Source organism: Peromyscus californicus, unplaced genomic scaffold (genome assembly GCF_007827085.1).
Source record: "Peromyscus californicus insignis strain IS unplaced genomic scaffold, ASM782708v3 Scaffold_22__1_contigs__length_63687245, whole genome shotgun sequence".
Taxonomy (NCBI): Eukaryota; Metazoa; Chordata; class Mammalia; order Rodentia; family Cricetidae; genus Peromyscus; species Peromyscus californicus.
In genome coordinates this window covers 53,679,811-53,705,925 of record NW_026294525.1, presented here as the reverse complement: position 1 = coordinate 53,705,925, position 26,115 = coordinate 53,679,811, and positions in this window count along the sequence as shown.

Here is a 26,115-nt window from a genome sequence, read left to right as displayed (position 1 = left end):
GATTATCATTATCAACTTACTATTGATGATACCTAGGTTGGCTCCATTTCCTTTCTATTATTAATGGAACATCAATGAACATAAGTGTGCAAATGTCTCTATGGTTTTCAACAAAGAGTAGAATATTTTGGTCATGTGAGAGTTCTATTTTTAACTTTTATGGACCCTCCAAACTGATTTCCATACTGGATATACTAATTAGTACCTTACCAGCAGTGAATCAGGATTCCTATGTCCCCAAACCTCTGCAACATTTGTTGATAGATTTCTTGATGATAGCCATTCTTACTGGGGTGAGGTGATACCTTCACAGAGATTTAATCTGCATTTCCCTGATGGCTCAGGATGCTGTTTTTATTTTTTAAAACAAAAATAGTTATTGGCCATTTGTATTTCTTCTTTAGAAAAATGCCTGTTCTATTCACTGACTCATTTTTGATTGACAGTTTTATTACTTTGGTATTTCATTTCTACGGTTCTTTGTAAATTCTTGATATTAGCCCCTTGTCTGAGTTATAGCAGGTACCACTTTTCTCCATTCCATGGGCTATGTGATCTACTTATCATTTTCCTTTGTGATCCAGAAAATTTTAATTTTGTGAAGTCCCGTCTGTTAAACTTGGAGTTAGTTCTTATGTGACTGATGTTTTGTTCAAAAACTTCTTGCCTGTTTTAATGTCCAGAAGAGTGGATCCTCTTGTCACTAGAGTGTTGTGGTCCATTCATGGTTCTTTCATCTCCAGTGACCCAGAGGAAGTTGCCATTCTCTCTTGTGTTTCTTAGTCTCATGAGGGATTTAGGAAGTGGATTTAAGAATAGAATTAAATAGAAGCTCAAGGAAATTTTTATTCTTGTTTAAAGGAAATAAAAGCCCAGATCAGGCAAGCTGTAAATCACAGCAGCTATCGGAGGAAGGGAATGGAAGAGAGAAGGAAAGAAAGCCATGCTGTTTAAACAGGCATGGAGTCATACACACAGCAGAGAAGTGGGCACGTGGTGGAGGATAGGGGAGAAGGGGTGATGTAGCTGAAGTTTTTCTACCTGGCCCACAGTCAGGACAAATCTCTCTCACCTGCCAGTCCCACAGCCGTCAGACCCAACCAAGTAAACACAGAGACTTATATGGGTTACAAACTGTATGGCCGTGGCAGGCTTCTTGCTAACTGTTCTTACAGCTTAAATTAATCCATTTCCATTAATCTATACCTTGCCACATGGCTCGTGGCTTACCGGCATCTTCACATGCTGTTTGTCATCGTGGAGGCTGGCAGTGTCTCTCTGCCTCAGCCTTCCACTTCCCAGCTTTATTCTCCTCCTTGTCCCGCCTATACTTCCTGCCTGGCCACTGGCCAATCAGTGATTTATTTATTGACCAATCAGCAACACATTTGCCATACAGAACATCCCACAGCAGGGTGACATTAGAAGAAGAGTAAGGAAGCCCAAATTGTTAACAAAAGTGTACCTATAAAAGAGATAGAAAAACAAAGAGAAGTCATACTTTCTGAACAATTTGTTAAAGCTGGCAAATTTATAAAACTGCATGTCTGTGGCCTGGTAAGCTACTGCACTAGGGGCAGAGTTCTGGGAGGAAAGGAACAGTGGATAATTAAAGGAAAAATTATCCTTTATCACTGTAGCATGGCTTAAGTTGAGCCTGCCTTCCTAGGGGTTGTCCCTGTGCCTGGTGTAACTGCGAAAGTTGGTTCTCCCCTCAGACTAGCAATTCTATTCTCCTGACAGGAAAGAGTTCTTTCTTAATGGGCTTTTATTTCTACTGTAACACTATGTTTTCATGTAATAGTTTCAATGTTTCAGGTTTTAAATTAAGATCTTTGATCCATTTTGAATTGATTTTTTTTGTACAAGGCAAAAGATAGGATCTAATTTTATTCTTTTGAAGATAGATTTCCAATTTTGTCTGTAGTGTTTATTGGATAGACTTCTTCTCCACTTTTTTTTTATTTTCACTTTTTTTTGTTAGAATCCTTGTCTTCACAATAGCATCAGTGCCATGTGGGTGAGTTTTGAAGCTATTGTCTTAAATGGTGTGCTGAGGAACCTGAATGTCATCAACTTGTGGTTCCTAAGGGATACTTGGCAGGGCTTCAATTGATAAGGTCTAGATCACACTGTTACAGGAGGGTACAGCTCATATCATGGTAAACAAAATTAATAGTCTCCTTTAGGAATCTCAGGAAATGTCTAGGGAACAGGACAAATTTCTACCTAGGTCATCTACATTCATGCCTTAAAGTGACTCACTATCATTTTATCATAAATTGTTTATATAAAAGAAAAATTATCCCTGTTTTGGAAACCTCTCTCTCAAACACTAATTGTGCTGGAATCCTTGCTTCTCAGCTTCAGACTTTCAGCAGATGTTGAGACAATTTCCTCTTCCCTTGTGTTCTACATCAAAGCCTAAATCAAATAACTTTCTCATCCATTTCAACATATTACATACAAATATACTCATTCTTCATTACATTTGTTTCAGTATTATTACCATGTGGTGATTTGAATGAGAATTGCCCTCAGCTGCTCATGTTTTAATGCTTGGTCTCTCTGGTTGGAACTGTTTCAATTAGGAGGTGTACCTGTGTTGGAAAAGGTGGGGCCTTGTTGGAAGAGGTGTGGCCTTGTTGTAGGAGGTGTAGCCTTGTTAGAGGAGTTGTATTGCTTGGGGTGGGTCTAAGCTTATCATGATGATCATGGACTCACTTCTAAAACTGTAAGGAAGCCCTGAATTAAATACTTTCCTTTTTAAGTTGTCTTGGTTGTCGTGTCTCAGCAATAGAAAAATAAGTAGCACCTTGTATCCTAGTTAACTCCTCTGTTGCTGTGATAAGATTACAAAATCCTACTTTCTTTGGCTTGTAGGTTCCAGTTTATCATCAAGGAAAGCTAAGAAGCGCCTCAAGGCAGGAGCTTGGAGTGGATACTACAGAGGAAGATTGCTTATCCAGTTTAAGTTTTGTGCAACCTAGGACTTAGGTTAGTCCATCTAATTAATGTCCAGGGTTAGAACCATCTGTAATGGGTTGGGCCCTCCTATATAAATCATTAATCAAGAACATGATCCATAGGCTTTGCTGCAGGTCAATTAGATGAAGGCCTTGTTTTCAATCTAGGTTTTCAATTTCCAGATAACCCTAGTCTGTATCCAGTTGACAAAAAACTAGCCAGTACACTTGATGTACTAACATTTTAGGCTTGATTTATATCAAAGATTATAAATGATATTCAACTGGGTATAGATCAGTCATTAAAAAATAGAAACAAATTCTTAATTTAAAATTTTAGTGAAATATTGTTTAAATCCTCTCACTAAATATTCCCTATTGTCTATTTTTGTTTCTCTTTATGATATTTTGTTACAGGTATTAATAATCTTGGAGGCAATCAAGTCAGAATTTCTTTCAAGTTCAACTTTGAATCCCACCACCTGTTTCCCTGGTAACACTAGAGAGGCAAACATCAGCTTTGCTCCTCGTTGTAGTTTAATTATTTCATGAGAAGGTGAAGGTATCTGGGCTTTAGTGATATTCATAAAGCAAAGCTACTTCCTTGTGATTAAAATAATAGAACATCAATTCTGACTCTGGATCTGGGTGGGGACCCAATACTCAAAGATATCATATGCATCAAATACCATGTCTCTTCCATTTAAGAATGAATGCGATTGCGTCTTTAATCATTTGACCAGGCATTCAGCCCAAGCCTAGAAAACATGTCACCCGAGGGTAGTATGGCTTATGCCCTGCTAAACTTGTCCTTTCTGAAGCCCTTTCCAGGGGCTGACACTTGCAGAGATTCTATCATGTAGCACTATGCTACTGCCCACTTTTCTGAGCTCCTCAGAAGGCATAGTGTCACATGATATTTTCATTGCATTTTGATAGTGTTCTGGGTTCTCTTGCTTCTTTTCTGCACCCCTAATTCATGCACCTGCTTGCTGATCTCGACTGCTGCAAACTGTATCACTTTCTGTCTCCTCTCCCTCCTCTGTGTGTTGCCAGAACTGACAGCTTGCCAGTCCTGTTATTTTACCCTTAAACTCTAATAAAGTTGTCCTAGAGTTTCTTTCTGAGTCTGTTTTTAAATACTTTTATTGATACTAAGGAAGAAAAAGGGAACCTTGATTTTCTTATACTTTCTGTCTATTGACCCCCCACTGCCTAGTGTGTATCTGTCTGTCTTATCTGCCTGTCTCTCTTTCTTGGAGTCTTTCCATCTCCTACTAATTTGTTACCAACTGAAAGAGTGCTCACATTTTCCTTATGCATACACTTTCTTGAAGATTCACAATCATATCTTTTGCTACACTTTTGATCTAAGCATTAGCTTTATTCTGATCACTGTAGCCTCTTTGGTATTATTATTTTTTCTTAGGAATCTCTCAGAACATCTTCCAAGTAAGTGACAATCCCCTCTCAATTCTTGTTAGCATGCACACAACCTATTACGTCTTCTTTTTCCAATTGAATACATAGGTTCTGAGTATTTTGCTTCTTGGTTCTGGGAGTCTCTGTAGCTGTCCCCAACAAGGTGTACACCATGGAAAACTTGCTTGTTAAAAAAGAGTTCCAAATCCTACCAAAATCCTTCCATAATGACACTAAGCTTCTGTTTCAATAGGAAGCGTCAACATTTGTAATAATTGGTCTTGTTTGATACTTCACGTAGCTGCCACCCCCAGACATAATGCTAGAGGTGCTTTGGTTGCAATGAGAGTAGAAGAAGCAAGTTTTGCCACCAGAACCAAGTTTATAATGAATGAAATTTGAAAAGGGCCTTGAAAACATTTTAGGTCACATTTTTTCTTTCAAAAAGATTTGTTTGAGCCTTAGAAGACAAAGAAACAAGGGCCTCTTAACAGTGTTTGAGATGTCCTTTCCTGTCTTCAGTGTTCGAATAGCAAACTGTAACTCCCTGGAGCTACAGTCAAAGAAACCTGTGCAAGAAAAGCAATGTAGCCTCTGGCAGACCATGCCTGGACCGTTATCTCTATAAAGAATATAAACAGAAGTTCCATAAATCACATAAAGTCAGACATCATGAACTATTTATCACATCTGATTTAATGAAACCATTGTAACTGGCACTTAGCATGTTTTAATAACGTCTATCACAAGCACTTTAACAAAAACTGTTGAATGAACAATAACCCATGATTTTTAGATTCTCTTAACGGCTCCTTCATATCAATTTTTTTATTAGAAAAGTAAAATGCATTACATTTATTTTATAATAGCAATACAGAGATACACATGCTTTTACTCTAGATAGATTTTTTGACATTATGGCTCCAATGATAAAGGCAAATGTTACAAGGTGTGACTCTCCAGCAGAAGTACTGCATGGCAGCTTGTCAGCCAGCAGGGTGAAATCAAACAGTGGTGTGCTCTGGCCGATTCAAAGGGTGAATAAAACCTTATACTGTTCAGAGTTAATCACTTTATGGACATCTATACAAGCTAAAAATTGTTGAGCTAGTATTTTCCTTCTGAGCCCAAAAATTCACACAATAATATGGAATGCAGAGCTCATTCAGGCAGTGTTAGTTTGAAGTTATCTTTTAGTCCAGTTGTCAATCAGGGTAAAGACCCACCTTACTCTCTTTCTAGAGAGTACCCTCTCCTCTGCCTAGACTCATGAGTCTGTCCCCCAAAGAACTGTTTACTGTAGCAGGCTCCCATTCTGGGTGTGCTGTGCCTCTACTAGCACTCTGTACTAAGTCCATAATTTCATGTTTGAGACACAGTGAACCTGTAGATTGTGTCACGGGCACCCCCTGGCCCCCATTATGATCAAAGCCTCTTGGCATAATCTTGGGTCCCTGAGTCTTTATATTAGTCCTTTGGGTATAGGAGCAAACTTGTACAGTCTTGCTTTGTGACACTTTCAGTCATTTCTTCAAGAGGGAAAGACAACTACAAGAGTATCTTGGTGGTGTAAAAAATAGGCTTTAAGGTTTGTGGGTTTTCTTGTTCTTGACCCCTCTGGCTCCAACAATTATTTCTCCTCTTCTGCTGGATTCCCTAAGCTCTGCCTAATGTTTTGCTGTAACCTGGGGTCATTGGGGTTCACAGAGACTAAAACCAACAACCAGGGAGCCTGCATGGGACTGACCTAGGCACTCTGTATATATGTTACAGTTGTGTAGCATGGTCCTCTCGTGGGACTCTTAACAGTGGGAGCAGGGGCTGTCTCTGGCTCTTTTCCTGGCTTTTTGGACCTTACTCCTTCATACATTTCATACATAGGGAGGTACTTAGTCTTACTGCAACTTGATATGCCATGTTTTTTTGATATCCATGGGAGACCTGCTCTTTCCTGAACAGAATCAGGAGAAGAGGATTGGAAGATGGGAGTGGTTGGTGAGTGGGTGGACTGGGAAGAGAGGAGGAAGGGGAAACTGTGACAGGGATGTAAACTAAATGAATAGATGGATGGATGGGTGGATAGATGGATGAATAGATGATAGATAGATAGATAGATAGATAGATTGATAGATTGATAGATGATAGATAAAAGAAAACAAATAGGCTCTCTCCACCCTGATTTCTCTTTTCTCTCAAATTTTTTAAAATAATCCTAGCTTACTTCTTTTTCTAACCTCTCATTTTCACTAATAAGTAATGATGATACATAAATAATTTTCAAAAAGAAACCCCTTTTCCAGATTCACAATGACTGAACCTCATGACTGACAAACTGTTTGTATCCTGCCCACCATCAATAGTTGTACCACCAGGGAAGCATATCTGTTCTGTATTGAAGGTATGCTTATTACAGTCTACAATATCTCTTAGTTTTCTTCTATTATCCCCCCAGTTTTTATTATTATTTCCTTGATGGTGTTACAGATGAGCAAATGGAGGGAAACAGTTTAGAGATCAGGTAGCAGTGCACAGCAGTCATCCATAGAGCATCTGGAGCAATGCATTGAGTTGGTCTGAGTAGGACTAAGGAGATGAGGTTTCAGCAAGTGCTTCAGGCCGTTCACATGCAACAGCTTATAAAGCCTACACCTGAAAGCCACTTCCACACACGATTGGTTGTAAACATGGTGACTATGTTACCCATATTGTTTTTCAACGTTAGTAATTATTCTTTTACAATTCAAAAGCAACTTCGAATCAAGAATAACTCTATTATTTGCAAAAGTGTTATAAGGAAAACATATACCCAGTTTTGTTGGCACAATTTTTTCCAGTGTGTGGAAAGTGGGTGATTCAGTGTCCTTGCGTTCACCATTGTCTTCTGCTTCTCCTCTACCTTCTCTTGGTTTTGAGTTGGCTTTCACTGTGGCTTGCTTTCTTTTCTACAGTTCAGTCAGAAACCACATTAACATGTGATTGTGTCCACAAGTGTGTCAACTTAATAAAGACATTTGTCTTCTCCTCTAACCACCACATGGATGACGGTTTCACCCAGGTTGACATGTGTAGCTGCATTCAATGAGGACATTTTCCTATTGCTTACAAAGCTTAATCAATACTTACTAATATTAAATTCAGTTAACATGTAATTGAGATCTCATCCAATGCTTCTTTTTATAGTCTCATGTTCAGGCCTATTTGTAGAAACTTCAGTTCACTTGAGTACTCACATCACCCATATGTTAATGGTCTCAAGTTCTTTAATTAAAAGTGCTTGTATGTTTTCTATGAAGAAAAAGAAATGCACTTTATCTCAATATGTTCTTTTACTTGGATAACGGACAAATTATTTTAATGGAATTGTTTATTTTCCATTTTCTCTATTTTCCTTAGTATCAAATTGTTTCCCAGGAGGTGACACAAAAAGCTCTTGTGTTTCTGGAAACAATTTGATTACCTGAATGAGTCATTACTAAAAGTTAGATGAGTTGGAAGGTAATGTCTTTGAAAGCTAAATAAAATTCTCTGAAGACATTAAAAGCCCAACTGTATGGAGACCAGCTTAAACAAAACTGGATACAAATAGCTTTCAAACCATTTCTGTGAAACAGCCATATTTCCTAACAAAGTATACTAAATTATAGACTGAGAGTGAGGATTAAGTCTAAGAAGTGTTTGTTTCATTGATGTTGTACCAGATTATAATAGCCCAAGGCAGTTAGTAGACCTATACAATGCCATTAGTATGTTCCAGTCAGGACTGAAACAAGAGTCTAGCCCCTTAGCAGGACATGCACATTTCTAACTTAGAATGCTGCTCATGAATGCTTTGGAGGTATTAGCCAAATATTAGCATTACCACAAGAGAAAGCTTACCGTATTTGGTGCTTGCTTTCTGTCTTTGCATATTGTCTTTGCTTGCTTCATAGTGCAGACACTTTACTGAGCCATCGTGGCTTCATTCAGACTGACCAAATTGGCAAGTTTGTATAGTATATTAATTGTTAAAATAATCATTTACAGTTTGGAAGGATAACAAGTGGGTCACTTTGGAATCATGGGTACAGTATGCGTTCTCCACATAGCACTGGGCTCTGTTAACCTATCCATCCAGTTCCAGTTCGCCTGTCCAGGAAGGCTGGTTGGCTCTGTGATCCCCACCCCTGAGACAAGGCTTACGAACAACTGAAGAGGTACCACTGCCAAGTTTCTCTCTGCTGATCTCTCTTAGATATCATCCTGTTTTTGTTAAGAAGCCATCTGTTTGGATTGAATATGGTGCAACCCACAAACGTATCAAGGAAATCTGTCAAGAGGTTTATGTTTGTCACAACACAAGTTTTTATTATTTGAATTTATGTTCTAAGTTTCATCATAATAAAGCAAAGGAACGATAGAGTCCACTGTTATCTCTCTGGCACGTCTTACCACAGCATCTGGAGCCTGTGTTAACTTAGTAAGAATTTAGTGCTTTCGAAAATATTTTCCATTTTTGAAAGTCAAACGTCTATTTTCAGATTATTGCATGATAAATTAATTATCCAATTGTGTAGGCTAGGATTAGAACTCCAGGGTTTGAATTTAGACACTGCTTGATTTTGTATCTTTAGGCAAATTGCTACACTTCCTCCTCTATAGGAGGAGGCAGAGAACAGCCTGTATTTCCGAGGATTGTTTATGAGAAGCCTTGCCAAATAGCTGGTGCAGAACAAAATCCTCAATGAGGCTTAGCTACTAATATCATTTAAGGTAAATTATCTTACAGTATTGCTTCTCATTTCCTGCATGCTGATTCCCTATAATTTAGTTTAGTTTTCAGTGTTCAACATTAACTTCAAATTTTCTCCATATCTTTCTCCTCCCTCAGCCAACTCCTCTAAGTACAAAGAGCCACTCACAAGAAGCAATTTATAAATAATCAACTAACTTTGGTGGAAATATTAATCAAAATGAATTGGCTGTAAATCTTCAAGAAATCAAGACAAGTTGGTATTAAGTGGTAAAATGCAGAGATGCAATTCATCTTAACAAATACCTATTAAGACCCAACTAGATGCTTACTGGTATGCTAGAAAAAGAAGGAAATAATTACATTTATTGATTGCCTACTCTAACCTCCCTTGTGCTGGACACAATATACATCTTATTCAAATACACATAATTATGCTATGGAGTAGGTGTTCTTATTTGCCTAACAGTCCCAAGCTAGTGTATGTGTTCTTCCTCTGAACCTCATTGGTAGGCACCTTGGAAATTTTTTTTTTTTTTTTTTTTTTTTTGGTTTTTTGAGACAGGGTTTGAAAATGGTTTTAAGAATGATGGGAGGCATTTTTAAAGAAATTGACTGGCCTCCGTATAACAAAAGATTGCAAACTTTTAACTCTTACTTGGGATTTCCTACTAAATTGAAGACTAACATGCAAAATAGACCAGTAAGTGCTGCTCTGGTTGAAGTGGAGGTCTTGACTTAAGGGGCTTGTTCAGCACAAGCACCCCATTATTCCTCTTGGTACCAATTCTTCAAGGTTCAGAGACAGAGTCCAAATTTCAGCTCCAATTTATAGATTTAGACTGAGTGGGAAGTTCTAGGGATATCAAATAGGGGTTGCTCCATTTCCTGACTAATCCTAGTATTTAGGACATTTGGCATTGTGGTCAATGAATTTTAAGTCTATGTCTAAAATTTATTTTCATAGCAGGAAGTAATCACAGCATGCAGAGTTTCTTGGTTGAATCGGGACTACAATTTATATGCTCTGCATAAATATGTTCCATTTGAGTAAAGGAATGCCTTTGAAAAATCAGTTTATGAATCCTCTATTCTATCATTAAAAACATTAATAAATCACTTTAAATAGGAACAACATTTGCACATCCTGTGCAACCTTGATGAGATAAGAGAGTCTGGCAGGGGCTAGATACAGGAGACTTGTAGCGGTGGCAAATTCTTTATAAAGTTCAGTCAGGAGATAGGTATTGGATGTGTGGTAATAAACTAATACACTGAGAATAACTCAAATGGGATTTCTCAGTGGTTTTTCATACATATGTGGAAAGGAAAGAGAACAAAGTAAACCTCTTGATACTGGATTATACTGGAATATATGAATTTACTATATTGTGTGTGTATTCATATATTCCAGTACATTATATGTATATTATACATATACATATAAATACAGATGTGCACATCATTTCTATTATGCACATTTGGTATTATATGATTTATATGCTTACGTATATCTGTGGTTTGGTGTGATATTGAGTGTGTATTCTAAAAAGACCCAGGAGTAACATCACTGCAGCAACGATTAACATTTCTGACATTCCAGTTTTGGTTCCTAAATTCATGTTCTCTGCTTAAGGGAACTAGGGCTCTGAATAAATGACTGGTTTCAGGATGGGTGCAGATATGGGTCTGAAAATAACTCATCATGCCAACAAGTTGGGGAATGTTGCAAAACCATTGAAGCCATGTCAAAACAATACAGGATTAAAGAGGCTCGTTCTGACCACACTTCCAGAACACAGGAATGCATTATAAGTTGTTAGATACATAACAGACACTGGAGTCCACAGTCATAGGGATTATTAGAAAGTGAGGAGGGAGGTAAAATCAGACAACTGGAGAGTGTTACCAAGCAAATATAGAAAAATGCTGGAGTTATAAAATCAGTCTTTGGCAATCATAATTGTTTTGGGCAAAAATCATCAACAGAGGTAATTCTACTAAGTAATATATCAACCTAAATCAGGCTTTATATAGTATCAAACTATTTCCATGAAATGTTGACAAGTATTATCACTTAATAGAAAATAAGAAAATTTAATTACATATTATTAGTGACTACTCAGATGCATTAGCATTACAGTGGAGATCCTTTGGGAAATAACACTTAACCGAGTGCCAGAAGTTAGCATTCCTAGAGATGAGATGTGGCCTCATAGCACATCTGCCAAGAGAATGTTCTGAGAAGGGTTCATCTGCAGCAGCTCCCCTCCAGCTCTGCCAGAAGACTAGTTGTCCTCTCTTTAGTGCCCATTTGGATAGATGGTTCTAGCACAGCCATACTGGCAAAGTAATAGATTTACCCTCCAGGTTTCTGAAACCTTTGTTTGTAAATGGAAAGTAAAAACAAAACAACCCTTCAAAAATTCCATGCACTACCTTGCACTTTCCTTTCTCTCTGGCTGCATTCTGGCAGTTTTGCAGGCTGCTGAGAGTACCACTCATGAGAATTCACTTGTTCTCCCCATATATTCCTGACACTACTTAGGTTGAAAGTATATGGCTTTGCCAGCCCACATTACTGTGGTTAGAGTCATTTGAATAGTGCAAGCAGTGTGCTTTATATGAAGTCATTACTATTACTTTCTAAAGAAATATACAGAAAATATGTCAAAACATTTGAGATCTAGACAATGTGCAAATGAACCTAGTCTACATGCAAATTTGGATAGTGTTGCTCCCTAAAATAAAAATACTTCTCCAGAAAGTCTGGGAAAGCACTATTTATTTGAGCATCCAAGGCTTAGGAATGTGTAACATGCCGTAAATATTGGGTAAAAGCATGTAGAATAGGTGACTACATTAAGAGTTGCTCTGGGAAGTGCTTAATGTTGAGAAATGCCATGTATTTGGGCTCACACTCACCCGCTAGGCCCAGAAATTGCTCTGTATTAAGAGATTTAACACACACTGCTTTATTGAGACCAGTGAAAGCATCTATTAATTAGTTCCCCAGAGTAAAGCCAAGAAACCTGAACTAAAGATCATTTTTCTCTTTTCTTTAGCTGTTGCTTTTCAGAATTACAAACAGCAATATGGGGTGGTGGTGTTCTTATCTGCTGGATGGTGAGAAAAAAAAACCTAGTTTTGTTTTACATCTACATGTACACGAGAGGCATTTTTTATTTTGATAGAGAGTGACATTTAAGGTTGAAATCTTCTTTTATTTGAACATTTCCTGAAGGAGCTTAAAAGCAAAACATCAAATAATAACAGAACATTTTCCCACAATTCATATCTTTACTTTGGAAAAGACAATAAATGAGTAAGGTGTAGCTTCATTTTAGCCTCATAGTCCACCTACAAGTGACAATTTCCCCTTTACCTCGGTTTTGCTGGGGCGTTTAAAAATAAAAGAAAACACTGAGTCTGTGGTTTGGAAACTATGTTCAAAAAGAATGCATTTCAGTTGGGATATATTGTGAGGGAAAGACAAAGAAAAAAGAGATCCGTAGGCTGCAGTGCACCACACAAGAGTAAAACGTTTGATTTACTGCATAGCTCTCTTGATTATTTCACTCACTGGAAAATGGAGCTGTCTGTTTAGCTCCCTTGATTATTTCATGCAAGGAAAGGGGTATTTTTCTTTTGATACAAAACTGACAAGCTATGGGTAGAGCTCAGCCAACAAAATAAGGTGCTATTTCTATTTACTCTGAAAAGGACAATAGAGAGAAGTACTTTGTTTTTTGCAGTCGAGATGCTGTGACAGTCTCGATGGTAGCAACTGCTTACAATATCTTTCTTCTGTTCAATAAAGAAGAAATGAAGAAATAAAATGCCATCTTCTTGGAGTTCTATCTAAGCTTTCATCCCCATGGCCAATACAAAGCGTGTTTTTCGGGAGCAGACTTTGACTGGAATAAGACACTTAAGGTGGGCAGAGAGGGATGAATGGCCAGAAGAGTTCTCACTAGGAGCATGCGCACCTCATTGCCCTTTGTTCAAAGTTTAAGGTGATTTTCTTCTGGCAATGCATGCTGCTTGTGTGCTGAAACGTTTTAACAAGGCCACCACAGGGTCAGGGTGTCTCAGAATTTACACCTCAAGTCCCGGTGCCTCGTATTCACCTTCCAGGTACGGAAAACAACTGTCAATGTAGAACTATTATGCGATCTGATGATCACTGCGGCCCAGATGGTGGACACTGGCTAGCCTGTTTAGTTTTACTGTAATGTCTGGGATTTGACACACAGTTCAATTTATTTCCTGTCACAGGTATGTACTGTGTGTCATAGTTCTCCTAGATTTTCAATTCTACATTTTCTCCTTATGTCTTGCTTTTCCTCATTGCCATTCTGTTCGTAAATTCTTCAATAGCTCAATTCCTCTCTTTGATGCGACAAACAGGGAATGGCCATTCTTTCTCTGGTATGACCCTTTGTGCCTCACCTCACTTTATGATTTTGATCCTTCCCTTTTAATCCTAAAGTTAAGTCATAGTAAACAACTTAAAATTTCCAGGAAAGATCGTCAGTTTAGGATACTCTTAACCCTTTGTGCATCTGAACCTTTCTCCCTGAACTGTCTTAGAGTTGTCTCCTATATCTGGAAAAGTATGTTCATCCTTGAACACACAACTTCAACGTCACCCACTCTCCTCTGCCCATAGACCGTTTCTTATGTATACATTTGCTATTACAGTTATTAAATAATTATTTTGTGTATCCAGCTTCCTCCTGTGAGTTCTTTGAGATAAAAGATATGTGTTACTTACTTTTGTAAACTATGCATAAAATCTAAGTGTTCTCTCTGGAACGTGATAGATGCTCAGTAAATGTGACTAGAATGAGGAGTACAGAACATTTCCCTATGAAGTGTTATTACTAAGGATCTACTTATATAATTCAATTTTCTTTACAGTATTTTAATGTTATATTACTTCCATTCATTTTTTCCTTTTCTTAAAAAAGACTACATATAAATCATTTAACAAGAAGTCAAATATTTTACACTGTGCCTTACTGAAACAAACCTGAACACCAAGAAGTAATTAAAAAGACCCCAGCTATTTATTCTCAACACTTTAAGCAGTTCTAAGTCTCTGCCCTAACCACTTCTCACAGCAAAAATACATTTATTTGATCGAGGTTGAAAGCATCACAAATCTATGTGTACAAAGATAAATACTTCAAGGGCAATTTAGCACATGACCGTTTAGCAAAACAATTTGAGGAGGTCTCTCCCTAGAGCCCATAAAATCACAAGTGACAAGTCTTGTACAAGGTTTGAAGTATCAGAAATGAATTTCCTCCCATGGAAAAGGCCTGAGATCCAGAGAGAAAATGATGGGATGCCCAATAACAGTCATGTCACTATTTCAGCAATGGGCACATCTTATCTGGCAGGTTGGTATCACTGCATGTAAAGTTCAGCACTAATATCATTATTATTTATTATCATTGATTATTATTATTATTATTACTATTATTATTGTCCCAGGGGCTTGCATCCTGCCTTCTAGCACTATTAAAACTGCCCAGTAAAGAGGAAATTTCTTGGTCAGTTCAGGATTCATTTTTCTGTTGCTTTTCTTTCAATATTTGGGAATATGGCCACTGATTCTTTTCCAACTCCCCAGGGACTAGCCTACACTCATACACATATATGAAACACCAACTTGACTCAGTGGGTTATTATTTATTTTAAAGAATGTGAAGCTGGGAGGCAGGGGTGTTGGGGTAGTTACGGTTTGTTGGAAAAGGAGAGTGAGAACTGGATATAATCAATATAAATCATACATATATACATGAAATTTTCAAAAAATAAATAAATTTAAAAAGATGAAAAGAAAGAAAGAAAGCCTAGCTACTACAATTGCTGATCCAAAATCCATTTTTACTTGAGTTTATTGTATATATAATATAGGGAAACATGCATATCTGAACAGCAGCAGACAAGATTGTCCCTTACAAAGGAAATACTATCCTTCTTTATTTACATATTTTTTTCAGTATTAGTACAGTTGAAAATTATCTTTTATTTCTCCCAAAAGTCAATCAAGAATGTACTTCCTAGTGAAACAATATTGCCAGAAATCCAAGAGAACAGGATGGAGAATGCCCAGCATGCGGAGGAGAAGGGAGAGAAAGATACAGGCCACCAGAGCAGAAAGAGAGGCAGCGCCATGGGTGCAGGTGACCAGAAGCGTCTATGTGTTGGCATGTCATAAAAGGCCTCTCTCCTTCCCTCCTCCTCTCTTTCCCTCCCTCAGTCGGGATTGAACCCAGGGCTTTAAACACTAAGCTATATCCACCAATCACAAATGCAACTTGTCTTACTTGACATTAATTAAACAGATATTTAAAATGGACTTCATTCACACTTACAAACCAAGGCTTGGTATATTCTCTAATAATAAGACCACATTCAATTTATCAATATTCTACAGTAGAAAAAAAATTGAATATATAACATAGAGGAAAGATTATAAGAAAAAAACTGGAGGATAAATAGAAACCACAACCCACATAACAAGGTAAAGGCTTTCAATTATCCTAAGTTCATAATGGAATTTATATAATAATTACTTATGTACAGAATCAAAAGTTTGCTAAATATTTTTGTGCCCACATATCCTATAGAGTATTACTTCAAAATGCTCTTAGATTTGTTTGATAAAAATGTACTTTGTTTTAACTTCTGCTTGAATGATGCACGTACTTTACAAGGAAAAATAAAAGTAATAATGTGTGATGTGACAATATTCCTGGGAGCACATTAATAAAGGTCTACTCCCCCCCCAGATTGGGAATGGTTAACAGACTAAAGTAGACACACCTCCAGAGTCCAGTTGTCGAACCAATGAGTTTACCTAAGGCACTCACCAGCACAGGGGTAAGATGTTACTTATAGTAGGAAGTGTGACTCAAGGGTAGGTAGCCACATTATCAAAAGCCCATACCACAGCCCGGGAAACAACTAATGAAAACTGGAACCTGGACTGTTCTGCATGATTTTCAGAAACTTGATAGTTCAGAGAGTCTCTTCCAGACACCTTGATTGGTTTGCGATCTCTTAGCAGTTCTGATGGAATTATAACCTTGAGGGCCTTGTACATCTAGTCTGTATCAGGGACTCCCTGAATCTTAGGAGTAATTTACCACTTTTTGAACCTTAATGAACCTCATGTTAGAACTTGCTGATTCTTAAAGAGATTGTTCCACACTAAATCAACTAAGAAGGGCTAACATGGGCTCACAGAGACTGAAGCAGCAAGCATGAGGCCTGCATGGGTCTGCACCAGGTCCTCCCTCTGTATTCTATGGCTGTTAGCTTGATGTTTTCGTGGGAACTGGTGCATCTCTGACTCTTCTGCCTGCTCTTAGGACTCTTTTCCTCCTATTAGGTTGCCTTGTCCAGCCTCAATCTGAGAGTTTTCACCTTGTCTTATTGTACCTTATTTTTTCCTTTTTGCCTGTTGTCTCTTGGAGGCCTGCTCTTTCTGAAGAGGATATGGAGGGGGAGTAGATCTGGGGGAGAGAGGAGGTGTGGGAGGGACTGGGAGGAGTGGAGGGAGGGGAAATTGTGGTTGGAATATGTTATCTGAGAGAAAAATCTATTTTTAATAAAAATAACAAATAAATACATTAATTAATAGATTCCTCCAGAAGGGAATGTTTCAACTAGAGAAAAATGCTAAAGAACATAATGTGAAAATGGAAAAAAAGACACTAAAATCAATAAAAGAACAATATATGTGCCCAACATGCAGTTTGAGACCTTATGAAGCTATATACTTTCATATGCTCCGTTGACTTCCCTGCATGCAGCGTGCAATCTCTATTGATATGCATCCTATTGATCATGAGACCAGCAAAGTATGTGTATGGTGAGCATGCACAGAGAAAAATAGAAACTTTACAATGTGATTTGGTAATATTTGTAAACATTAATGTTCAAACCTATGTGTATTGATGCTTAAATGGGGAAGCCATAGGTGTCTTGTAAAACCAGACATATTATATATTAATAAATTGGCCAAGTGTCGGGGACCAGCTCTGACCTGTTGAAGGGTTCTTGAATGGAGGAGTGAGGGACTGAGAAATAATAGGAGGAAATATAGAAGTAAACGAAGAAAAAGAGACACAGGATAGCTTTGGGAGAGCCCTAGGTCAATACCCAGTCGCCCCGAGTTTATTCACGATGGGCTTTTTATACATCAGCAAGGGGAGGGGTAAAAGACCTCCCCCTTTCAAGATCAAGTTATACAGTGTCAACAATTGTAGACCCTTCAAATCATCTGGTAACCACGCCTTTGGCCAAATCATCCTATTATGCAGCCGTGCTGATCAAAGCAAGCTTAGACTTTCTGACCTTGAGCAAGGCCTTACTAGGTAGACTCTGTGGCCCCCACAGCCAAGTACACATGGCATCACAGGGGCATGTACATTTCTTTATGTGTCAGTTATGGATAAATTTAACTTAAAATTTAAATGTCCATGAAGACAGTAACTGCTCTCAAGCCCTTTTTTTTTTTTCCTTTTAAAAGCATCTCTACTTTCTTGAATTTTCTTCTAATGCAATCTGAGAGTTTTCCTTTTTTAATGCTTATCTGAAAACTTCAGCCATTTTCCTCTTAAGTATGTTGATTATTTTCAGTGACCATAATTATTACCTTTCTGTGAACAGCTACAAAGGAAAAATAAAAAGCACTTTCTCATTTTCCAGAACTTTAATGACCAGAATTTATTTCAAGAACTAAGTAAAACCTGGACGAGTTCCAATTTACCATCCCTCTGTATGCCCTGATTCACTCCTGTTTCTTAGCCCCACATTGCCTTCCTGGTTTCACAGTCTAAGCACAGACCTGCACTGTTAGCATTTGGGTGAAACGTGGCAAGAAATATGCTGACACATACTGAATGGCCAAGTTTCAGTATAGCTGCATAAAACTCAGCAATATAACCTTTGGAAAACTCTGATGACCTTGTGAATTGACCCAAAACATCAAAAGAAGAGATTGTTCTGTGTACACTGAGAACCAGAAGATAGTCATCTCCTGGGCTGCACAATGGCCCTCGCGTGTCAGTGTCTGTTATGGTGGGCTCTTGAGTTTGATGAGGTGAGACTCTTTAATTTAATTCTAAGTACAGCACATTGGGTCCTAATGAGCTGGGTTTTCCCTGTTGCCTAATTCACTTTGTCTATAGTGAGGTGCTCCGGAAGGCCACTAGAAACCCATTAAAATGGAGGGCTGAAAAATGAGTCCCATGCGGCCTCAGAAGGCTAATATACCTTACTGTGGAGTTATACCTAAGATCTAGACCTACTCAAGGCAAATGGTAAACAACGCATGCTTATTGACTAGTTATTCTGAAAGCTAATTGTGGCATTCTACTTTAAACTGGAAACAATATCCATAGAAGTACAATCATAGTTTTGTCTACCATAGTTGTACCAAACAAAACACTTTACATGGCTTTTCATAAAACCTGGAGATTAATTTTAGGATGATCAAATGGGGACTCTAAGCTGACCAGTATACTTGGTGTTTGCATGGTGACGGCAGAATAACACATGTTCGTGATCTAGAAGAAGCATTCAGCCCCTGCTTGGTAACCTAGTCCATCACCACTTTCAAGGTCATCGTCTTCACCATGCTTTTGGTTAAAATCTTAATCTGGACTTCTGCATTCTTCACTCTTTATTAAACATGTGTGCTCCCGCATATGAAGCACATGCCTTTGGGTGAGAAACTTTTCTGTATAATGAAAGTATGTGAATAAAATCAAACCCAAATTTTACACAACGGCACTTCTATTTAAATGCCAAGTAGAGGAGGTGTCAGGGAAGGGTTAGTTTGAAAGGAAGTGGGAAGCAATGATATTCCAAGCCTACTGTCTCTATTCTAACTCCTTCCCAGACACACATGTGTGTAGTGAGCACCATCCCCAGGAAACTTTTGATTGGGGATTGTTTTTTTTTTTCCTTTTTATTTGAAAAAAAAAAAAAAAAGAATCAATTGCTCAGCTCTATTCACTCCTGCACATGCTCTCCTCTCTTTCCTTTCTCTTCGTGGAACTTGTTATGTAGCTGAGGGTGACCTTGAACTTTTCTCCCTCTTGTCTCTACCTCCCAAGTGCTGGGATCACAAGCATGCTCTGTGCATGCCACTGTGGCAGTGCTGGGTATCAACCTCCAGGGCTTCCTGCATGCTAAGCAAACACTGTACCACTGACCTGCATCCATACCCTCCTGTCCTCAAATTTTCATTGACTTACCTATAGATTAAAATGTTGTTTCTATACTAACAGGCTTTTCCAGCATTTTTCTTCTAATGCTTGAGTTGTGTTTTCTCTTTTTGTGCTAAACCATGAAAAAAACATAAAAAAGGTTTTTTTTTTAACCTTTTGCAAGCCTCATTTGTATTTATTATATGAGCTCTGTTAACTTTTCTTGGTCTCATAGCTCCTTCGACTACATTTTCCTAATACAATAGTTAGAAAACCAATGGAGATCTACACCTGATTTTGACAACCATACAAGCACCCTTTCTTTCTTCACTGTAGAATTATTTAGATCACATATGATATGCATTGTAGCTACAGTTTTCCTGCCTGGCCCACGGTCAGGACAAATCTCTCTCACCTGCCAGGCCCACAGCTGCTCAGACCCAACCAAGTAAACACACAGAGACTTAATATTGCTTACAAACTGTATGGCCGTGGCAGGTTTCTTGTTAAATGTTCTTATATCTTAAATTAACCCATTTCTATTAATCTATAAGTTGCCACATGGCTCGTGGCTTGCAGATATCTTAACATGTTGCTTTTCATTACGGTGGCTGGCAGGGTCTCACTGAGGCCTTCCACTTCCCAGAATTCTCTTCTCTGCTTGTCCTGCCTATACTTCCTGCTTGGCTACTGGCCAATCAGTGTTTTATTTATTAACCAATCAGAGCAACACATTTGACATACAGAACATCCCACAGCAATGCATCATAACTGAAAGGCATTTTTGTTTTTGAGGTAATGCATTTCAAATGATTTCATTACATTTTAAACTTCCAATAACTTTGATGGTTCTAGATTTTAATCACCAGAAAATCTACCACTATAGTCTAGAAAAATCATAAAAGATTGCATGCACTGAGCATTATTTCTCTTTATAGAGCTGATAGAACATAAATAGTGAATGACTGAGTTACAGAGAACTGGTGACATAGAAATAACCAGTTGAAATTACAATATAATTAAAAATAGACAATCAGGTAAGTTATCTTCATATCAGAGAGTAGAAGCCAAAGCATTTATGAGCTTCCTCATTGTCTAAAAGTGAAAGGTCATTATGGCAATAAGAAATGAACACATTTACAGAAGAGCTTAGGGATCAGTATATAGAAGATAGAATAGTTGAGGATAATTGCATTGCTAACATAAATTAGAAGACCCCCTTCAATTTTTCACCCTATAATAAATACTTCCTCTCATCTCTCTGTAGTTTAGCATATTCCTACATAAGTTTGAGGAGTACATTTATCCCATCATTTATATTCAAGTCATATCTTGATAATAAGCCTATTTTGTATCAATTCCCTATGTGTGCATCATATTTTAACTCTACAATTTGTTTTTAGATATTATGTTTAGGAACACCTTTAAGAAAACGCAGAATGCTCAAGTTGGCATCTTGCAACTATTCTTATCCATCTGTTTACTTTAAAGCAGTAGACGTTTAAGATACTATGACTAATTTCTAAGTTTTTGAGGATGTAATCTTGTAATTATACTAGTTTTCTTAGTATAATATATATGTTTGTATGTTGTATTACCAAGATGTTCAGATTTATGTTTTCCCTTGATCTTTACAGGATTCCTTTGGGTAAGAATGACAGGTGTTTTTTATTTCATTGTTTGATACAATAATTAGCTCTAAAGAAAGAAAGCTTTGCATAGGAATTCATAACAAACTGTCTGCTGGGCTGTAATTAGAATCTATGTCTTCTCTGGTTCATTCAAATTCCTTAGCGTAATGTTGTTTTGTTGACAAGTTTTTCTTGTTTCCTCACTAGCTTCAAAGATTTATATTGTTCTGTGTAATTTATAGAATGTTGAACACCTACAGTCACAGTCTATCTAAGTGTCACAGGAAGCATTTTGCACTTTGATGCTGACTTTTTTTTTTTTTTTTTGGCTTAAAATCACCTACAACTTTCTGTAATTATTATGACCTTTAAGCCACAGAGGTGAATTTTCTGCTGTATTTTGTTTTATACTTGTTTTACACTGAAGTTCCTGAAATACTTGAAGAACCCAAAATAAAGAATATGTAAAATATGGCAAATAAATCCCAACTAAAATCAGGGCATTCCCATATTTGGATGGAGTTGATCATGACACCAGGAAGACTCTTTGATTGTGGATTCAGCACAGTGTTAGCCCTTGGCATGAGAGACTTGGTGTAGTTACTGCAGCTATGTGCTGAGTTTCCTTTAGCCCAAGTTTAAGAAAGAAAGAGGAATAAACAGAGAAAAGAGAAGACATAAAGGCAGAGATAAAAGAAACACAAACGTGTATTTTTTCCATTTGTAGCTTGGCATACATGGGTCTGATTATATTGTACTAGCTTATACTTGGCAATACGTTTACATTATTTCCTAATAACCATGTTGAATAAGAACTATGATAACCTTATCTTATTACTAAAGACTTATTTTATTCATTATTTTTAGTTACTTTGTGCACACATTTTGTGTGCCACACAGTATTTCGAGCCCCATCCAACTCCTCCTGCATCCCCCAGCTCCTTCTCAAATTCACAATCACTTTTTCATATATGTATTTACACATAACCTACTGAATCCATTTAGTGTTCCTTATACATACATATACATATGTTGATGGCTGACCGGTTTAGACTGGATAGGGTATCTGTAAGTTCCTTCCTGGAGAATATTGTTTCTCCCTTTCTCAGCAGCCATTGAGTGATTATTGCTCTTCTTCTCCGTGTCTGGAATTGGGAAATTTCCCTTATCATGTTGTCTTGTGTGATCACTATGCAGGTCTTAGTTATATAACCACATTGATGAAATTTCATGAATGTAACTTCTGTTTTGCTTCCAGGAACATTTTTTGTAGCTCTCATTCTCATCTTCTGATTCTTAAAAACTTTCAACCTTCTTTTCCAAGATATTCACTGAGTCTTAAGTGTAGAGATTATGATGTACATGGATGTTTTTTGCCATAGTATCTGAGTTCAAACTCTCTTCTACATTGCAATAATCTTAACTATGTCTTCCCTGTTTGCTTAAATCCATCTAGTGTAATTATCTCTTGGTACCACTCAGTTCTATTGGGGATTGATCAAGGCTCTTTCTTTCCATTATCCTTTAGGAGAAAAAAAAACATAGAAGTTGCATCTCCAACAAAGAGTAAATTTAAAAAGGTGAAAACTGTCCTTGTTTTTGTAAGAAACATTACATGTGACTATAGACTTGAAAAGGCTTTACAAGCATTTTGAAATTTTTGAATTTTTCTTCTTGTGATTAATATACATCTTTTGTTTTAATTTCACTTGTGTTCTCCCTTCTCACATTTGATTATGTTATGTTACTTGTTGGCATACATTTAATTTCAACAATCATTTATGAGATTACCAGGAAGAAAATGTTAACTATTTCCTTATATAAGTGAAATTTAATTACATCATTATGATCAAAGTAAGAAACAATGTATAGTTATTTTAGGACAATTTTTAGATTTCAAATTTTTCTAACCCAAATAAGAAAATCCATAATAATTTCCAACACTAATATTAAGATGGTCTTCTCATCTTAAATGCCACAAATTTGGTTCCATCACTATTTTCTATGATGACTAATATGGCGCTTCATTAGTCATCAGAGTCTTTATTCTTTTGTTTCCCAGGGCTGGAGACTACGTCCAGTCTTCTACATGACAGACAATTGTTTATACATATAATATGAGTTAGGGATAAAACTCATTGGTTTTATATATATATATACATATATATATGTATATATATATGCATATATGTATGTATATTAAATACAGAAATTAAAATGTCTTAAAAAGTCATCAGACTTGAATGGAAAGAAAATTTAACAAAGTCTACTATCTATGGCATCATCACTTAACAAACTATACTCCCGTGATCAAGGAACATATGGAGAAAAGCCATTGAGTGCAAGTGTGCAGCTCAGTTTTATTTCCTCTTGTTTCTCTTTAAGGAGATGAAGGCAGACATTGTTTCCTTCCTTTTCACCTGTGGTTAGCAGCAGACCTCATGTTAACATGAACCACCATGTGGTCCTGGATACTTTTCCCTTTCCCTCTCCTTGACTTTACATTGCTGAGGTCACTTTGGTGGCCAGGCTTTATGAATCAGTCATGGTTGGCCTACTATGCTTTATATAGTCTTGTTATTTTAGGAGCTGTGCAGGTTTGTTGTGTTTTTTGTCAACTAGATACAAGCTAGTGAGAAACTGCCTCTTTTAGACTGGCCCAGACACAAGCATGTGGGGCATTTTCTTGATTGATGATTGATGTGCAAGAGCCTAGCCCACTGTGGGCAGTGCTACCCCTGAACAGTTAATTTTGGGTTATGTAAGTAAGCAGGCTACCCAAGCCCTGGATACCAAGTCAATAAGAAGCATTCCTTCATGGTTCTGCTTCAGTTACTGACTGCAGATTCCTCCCTCAGCTTCCACCCTAGCTTTTCCTCAATGGTAGACTGTGATGTGGAGCCAAATAAACCCTTTCCTCTCTAAGCTGCTTTTGTTCACAGTGTCCTTATCACAGAAATAGAAACAAACTAAGGAGCAATATTAATCAGATAGCATCAGCCAAGTTAGAGGAAGGCCCTGCACAGGGTAAGTAGAAATGAACAACCTGGAGGACTAGTAATTGAAGAGTAGAAAATGAAAAGCATTTCTTGCTCTTACTGATGTCTAGGTAAATTATAATTTCTAAAACTAATTTTATTCACAGAAGATTATCAGATTATCATTATTTGATAATTATATTATTATCAGACTTTTAGACTTTTCCAATGCTTATTTTTAAATATAGTATGAAAAAAGATAAGTGAAAATGAAGCATAAGCTTTTCTGAAATATACCTTAACATAAACAAAGCACAATAAATGATAGAGGGCATGTTAAATAAGATCATGTGATTCTGCACAATCTTATAGACATTTCAACTTCCTCAATTATTGTATTAGAATTAGTTACATGAAGCTGTTGATAACAAAATATATTTGACCCTTACCATTTTCAGATTTATTTGTTTAATCCTGCACTCAGGAGACTGTGAGAAGCCAGAGGACAGCACGGCCTACATTGTGGATTCTTGACCATCATGAGCTGAAGAGACAAGTTTCAAGAAAATAAAATTATTAGTAGTAATGATAATAAGTGAACATATGGATTGTGAAAATGAAACAGAAATAAATGCTCTGTACCTGTGTTTAGCAAGCATTACTTATAAAGGACAAACAAGTAATAACAGTTGAAGACTTCAGGTTGTGCTGTTGTGAAGACTCCTATTTGCCTGGTAGTGTAAAAGCAGCTGTAGAAACTGAATAAAGAAATGAGTGCGTCTATATCTACATGTCTACAAATCTTCAAATGAAGACGTTTTGAAAGTGAGTTCCCCATTACTTTCATTGCTCAGCCATTCCTGCTTCTTGTTTGTTTGTTTTAAGTTCTGTCAAAAGAAAACTCTAGTTTGGGGGCCACACAAAAACACCCACAGTCAGATTTGGCCCACAGACCGTCGTTTTCTTCTGCTTGTTCTACAGAATGAAATAGAATGGAATACTCGCTAATTAGAATGAAATTTTGCAAGTGAAAGCCTTCGCTGCAGGTTTCGTGTGCTTTTTAACTCTAGGGAACAACCTCTGCCTTTCAGTTGAGAATTTTAAATATCAAGTGTCTGGAATAAATGGAAATTACACTGAGTGGAAGCCAACAGGAAGAAAGGGCTGATCATATGTGAGTGATTTGCTGTAAATAAGAAAAGACAAGAACAATTACATCCTTCATCAGGTGAAACACAAGTCAATACATGTGTTGGGACAGCTAAAAGAGTCTACCTATGTAAGTCATATTATTAAATAAGTTAATTATCTACTTTATTCGTATAAATCTCCACTGAGTTAAACCAGAGACTTCAGGTCATGGGCCTTTTATCTTGGTTCTTCATTTCACTTTGTGCATATTAAAAAATAATTACTCCATTCACCTCTGTGTCTAAATAACAGCAGCTAGAACTTCGATATAACTGTCTTTCATTGATTCAACACATATTTATTGTTTATTTAATGTGGTGTACTCTTCTAAGTAGTGAAGTTAGAATGAAAAACACTGCTGGGAAATATTTTTTTTTTACTTTATTTGTGTCAAGACATTATCAGAGTAGAAATAGTGTTTTGAGCCTGAGAAAAGATATTAAGAGGATTTGGGCATCATGTTGTCAGATTAGCTGCTATGATGGATTTATTCCCAGTGGAGTTTCAAATGTGAATATTCATTTGATAGTACTTACATGGCATTGAAGGACTAATTAATTACATATAAAAATACAAGTCATTCTGTTTACTATAGAAATAAGTTGTCTGTTGGGTTTAATGTGGGAGGACATTCTACCAACATCCTTCTGGACAAATAAATGTTGTCTTGCAGGGACTGAGAGCGCTTCCCATAAAAATGCATTAAAATTTCAGTGCCTACTTGGGACATGTTTGAATCTGCCCTGCAATATTTCAGAAGGTCATAAAAGGAACCTTTTTGAAATATGATAGAGTAGGTAACATATAAGCAAAAATAAGCATAGGGCATTGGTCACTGAAAGAAAAAATGGGTAAGGAACAGAATCAAAGAGAAAAAATGGCTTTCTCCAGGGGAAAATGATTATATCACATGCATGTGTCAATCAATGTTTCATTTTAAGGTAATTTTCAAGTTGGAAAGAA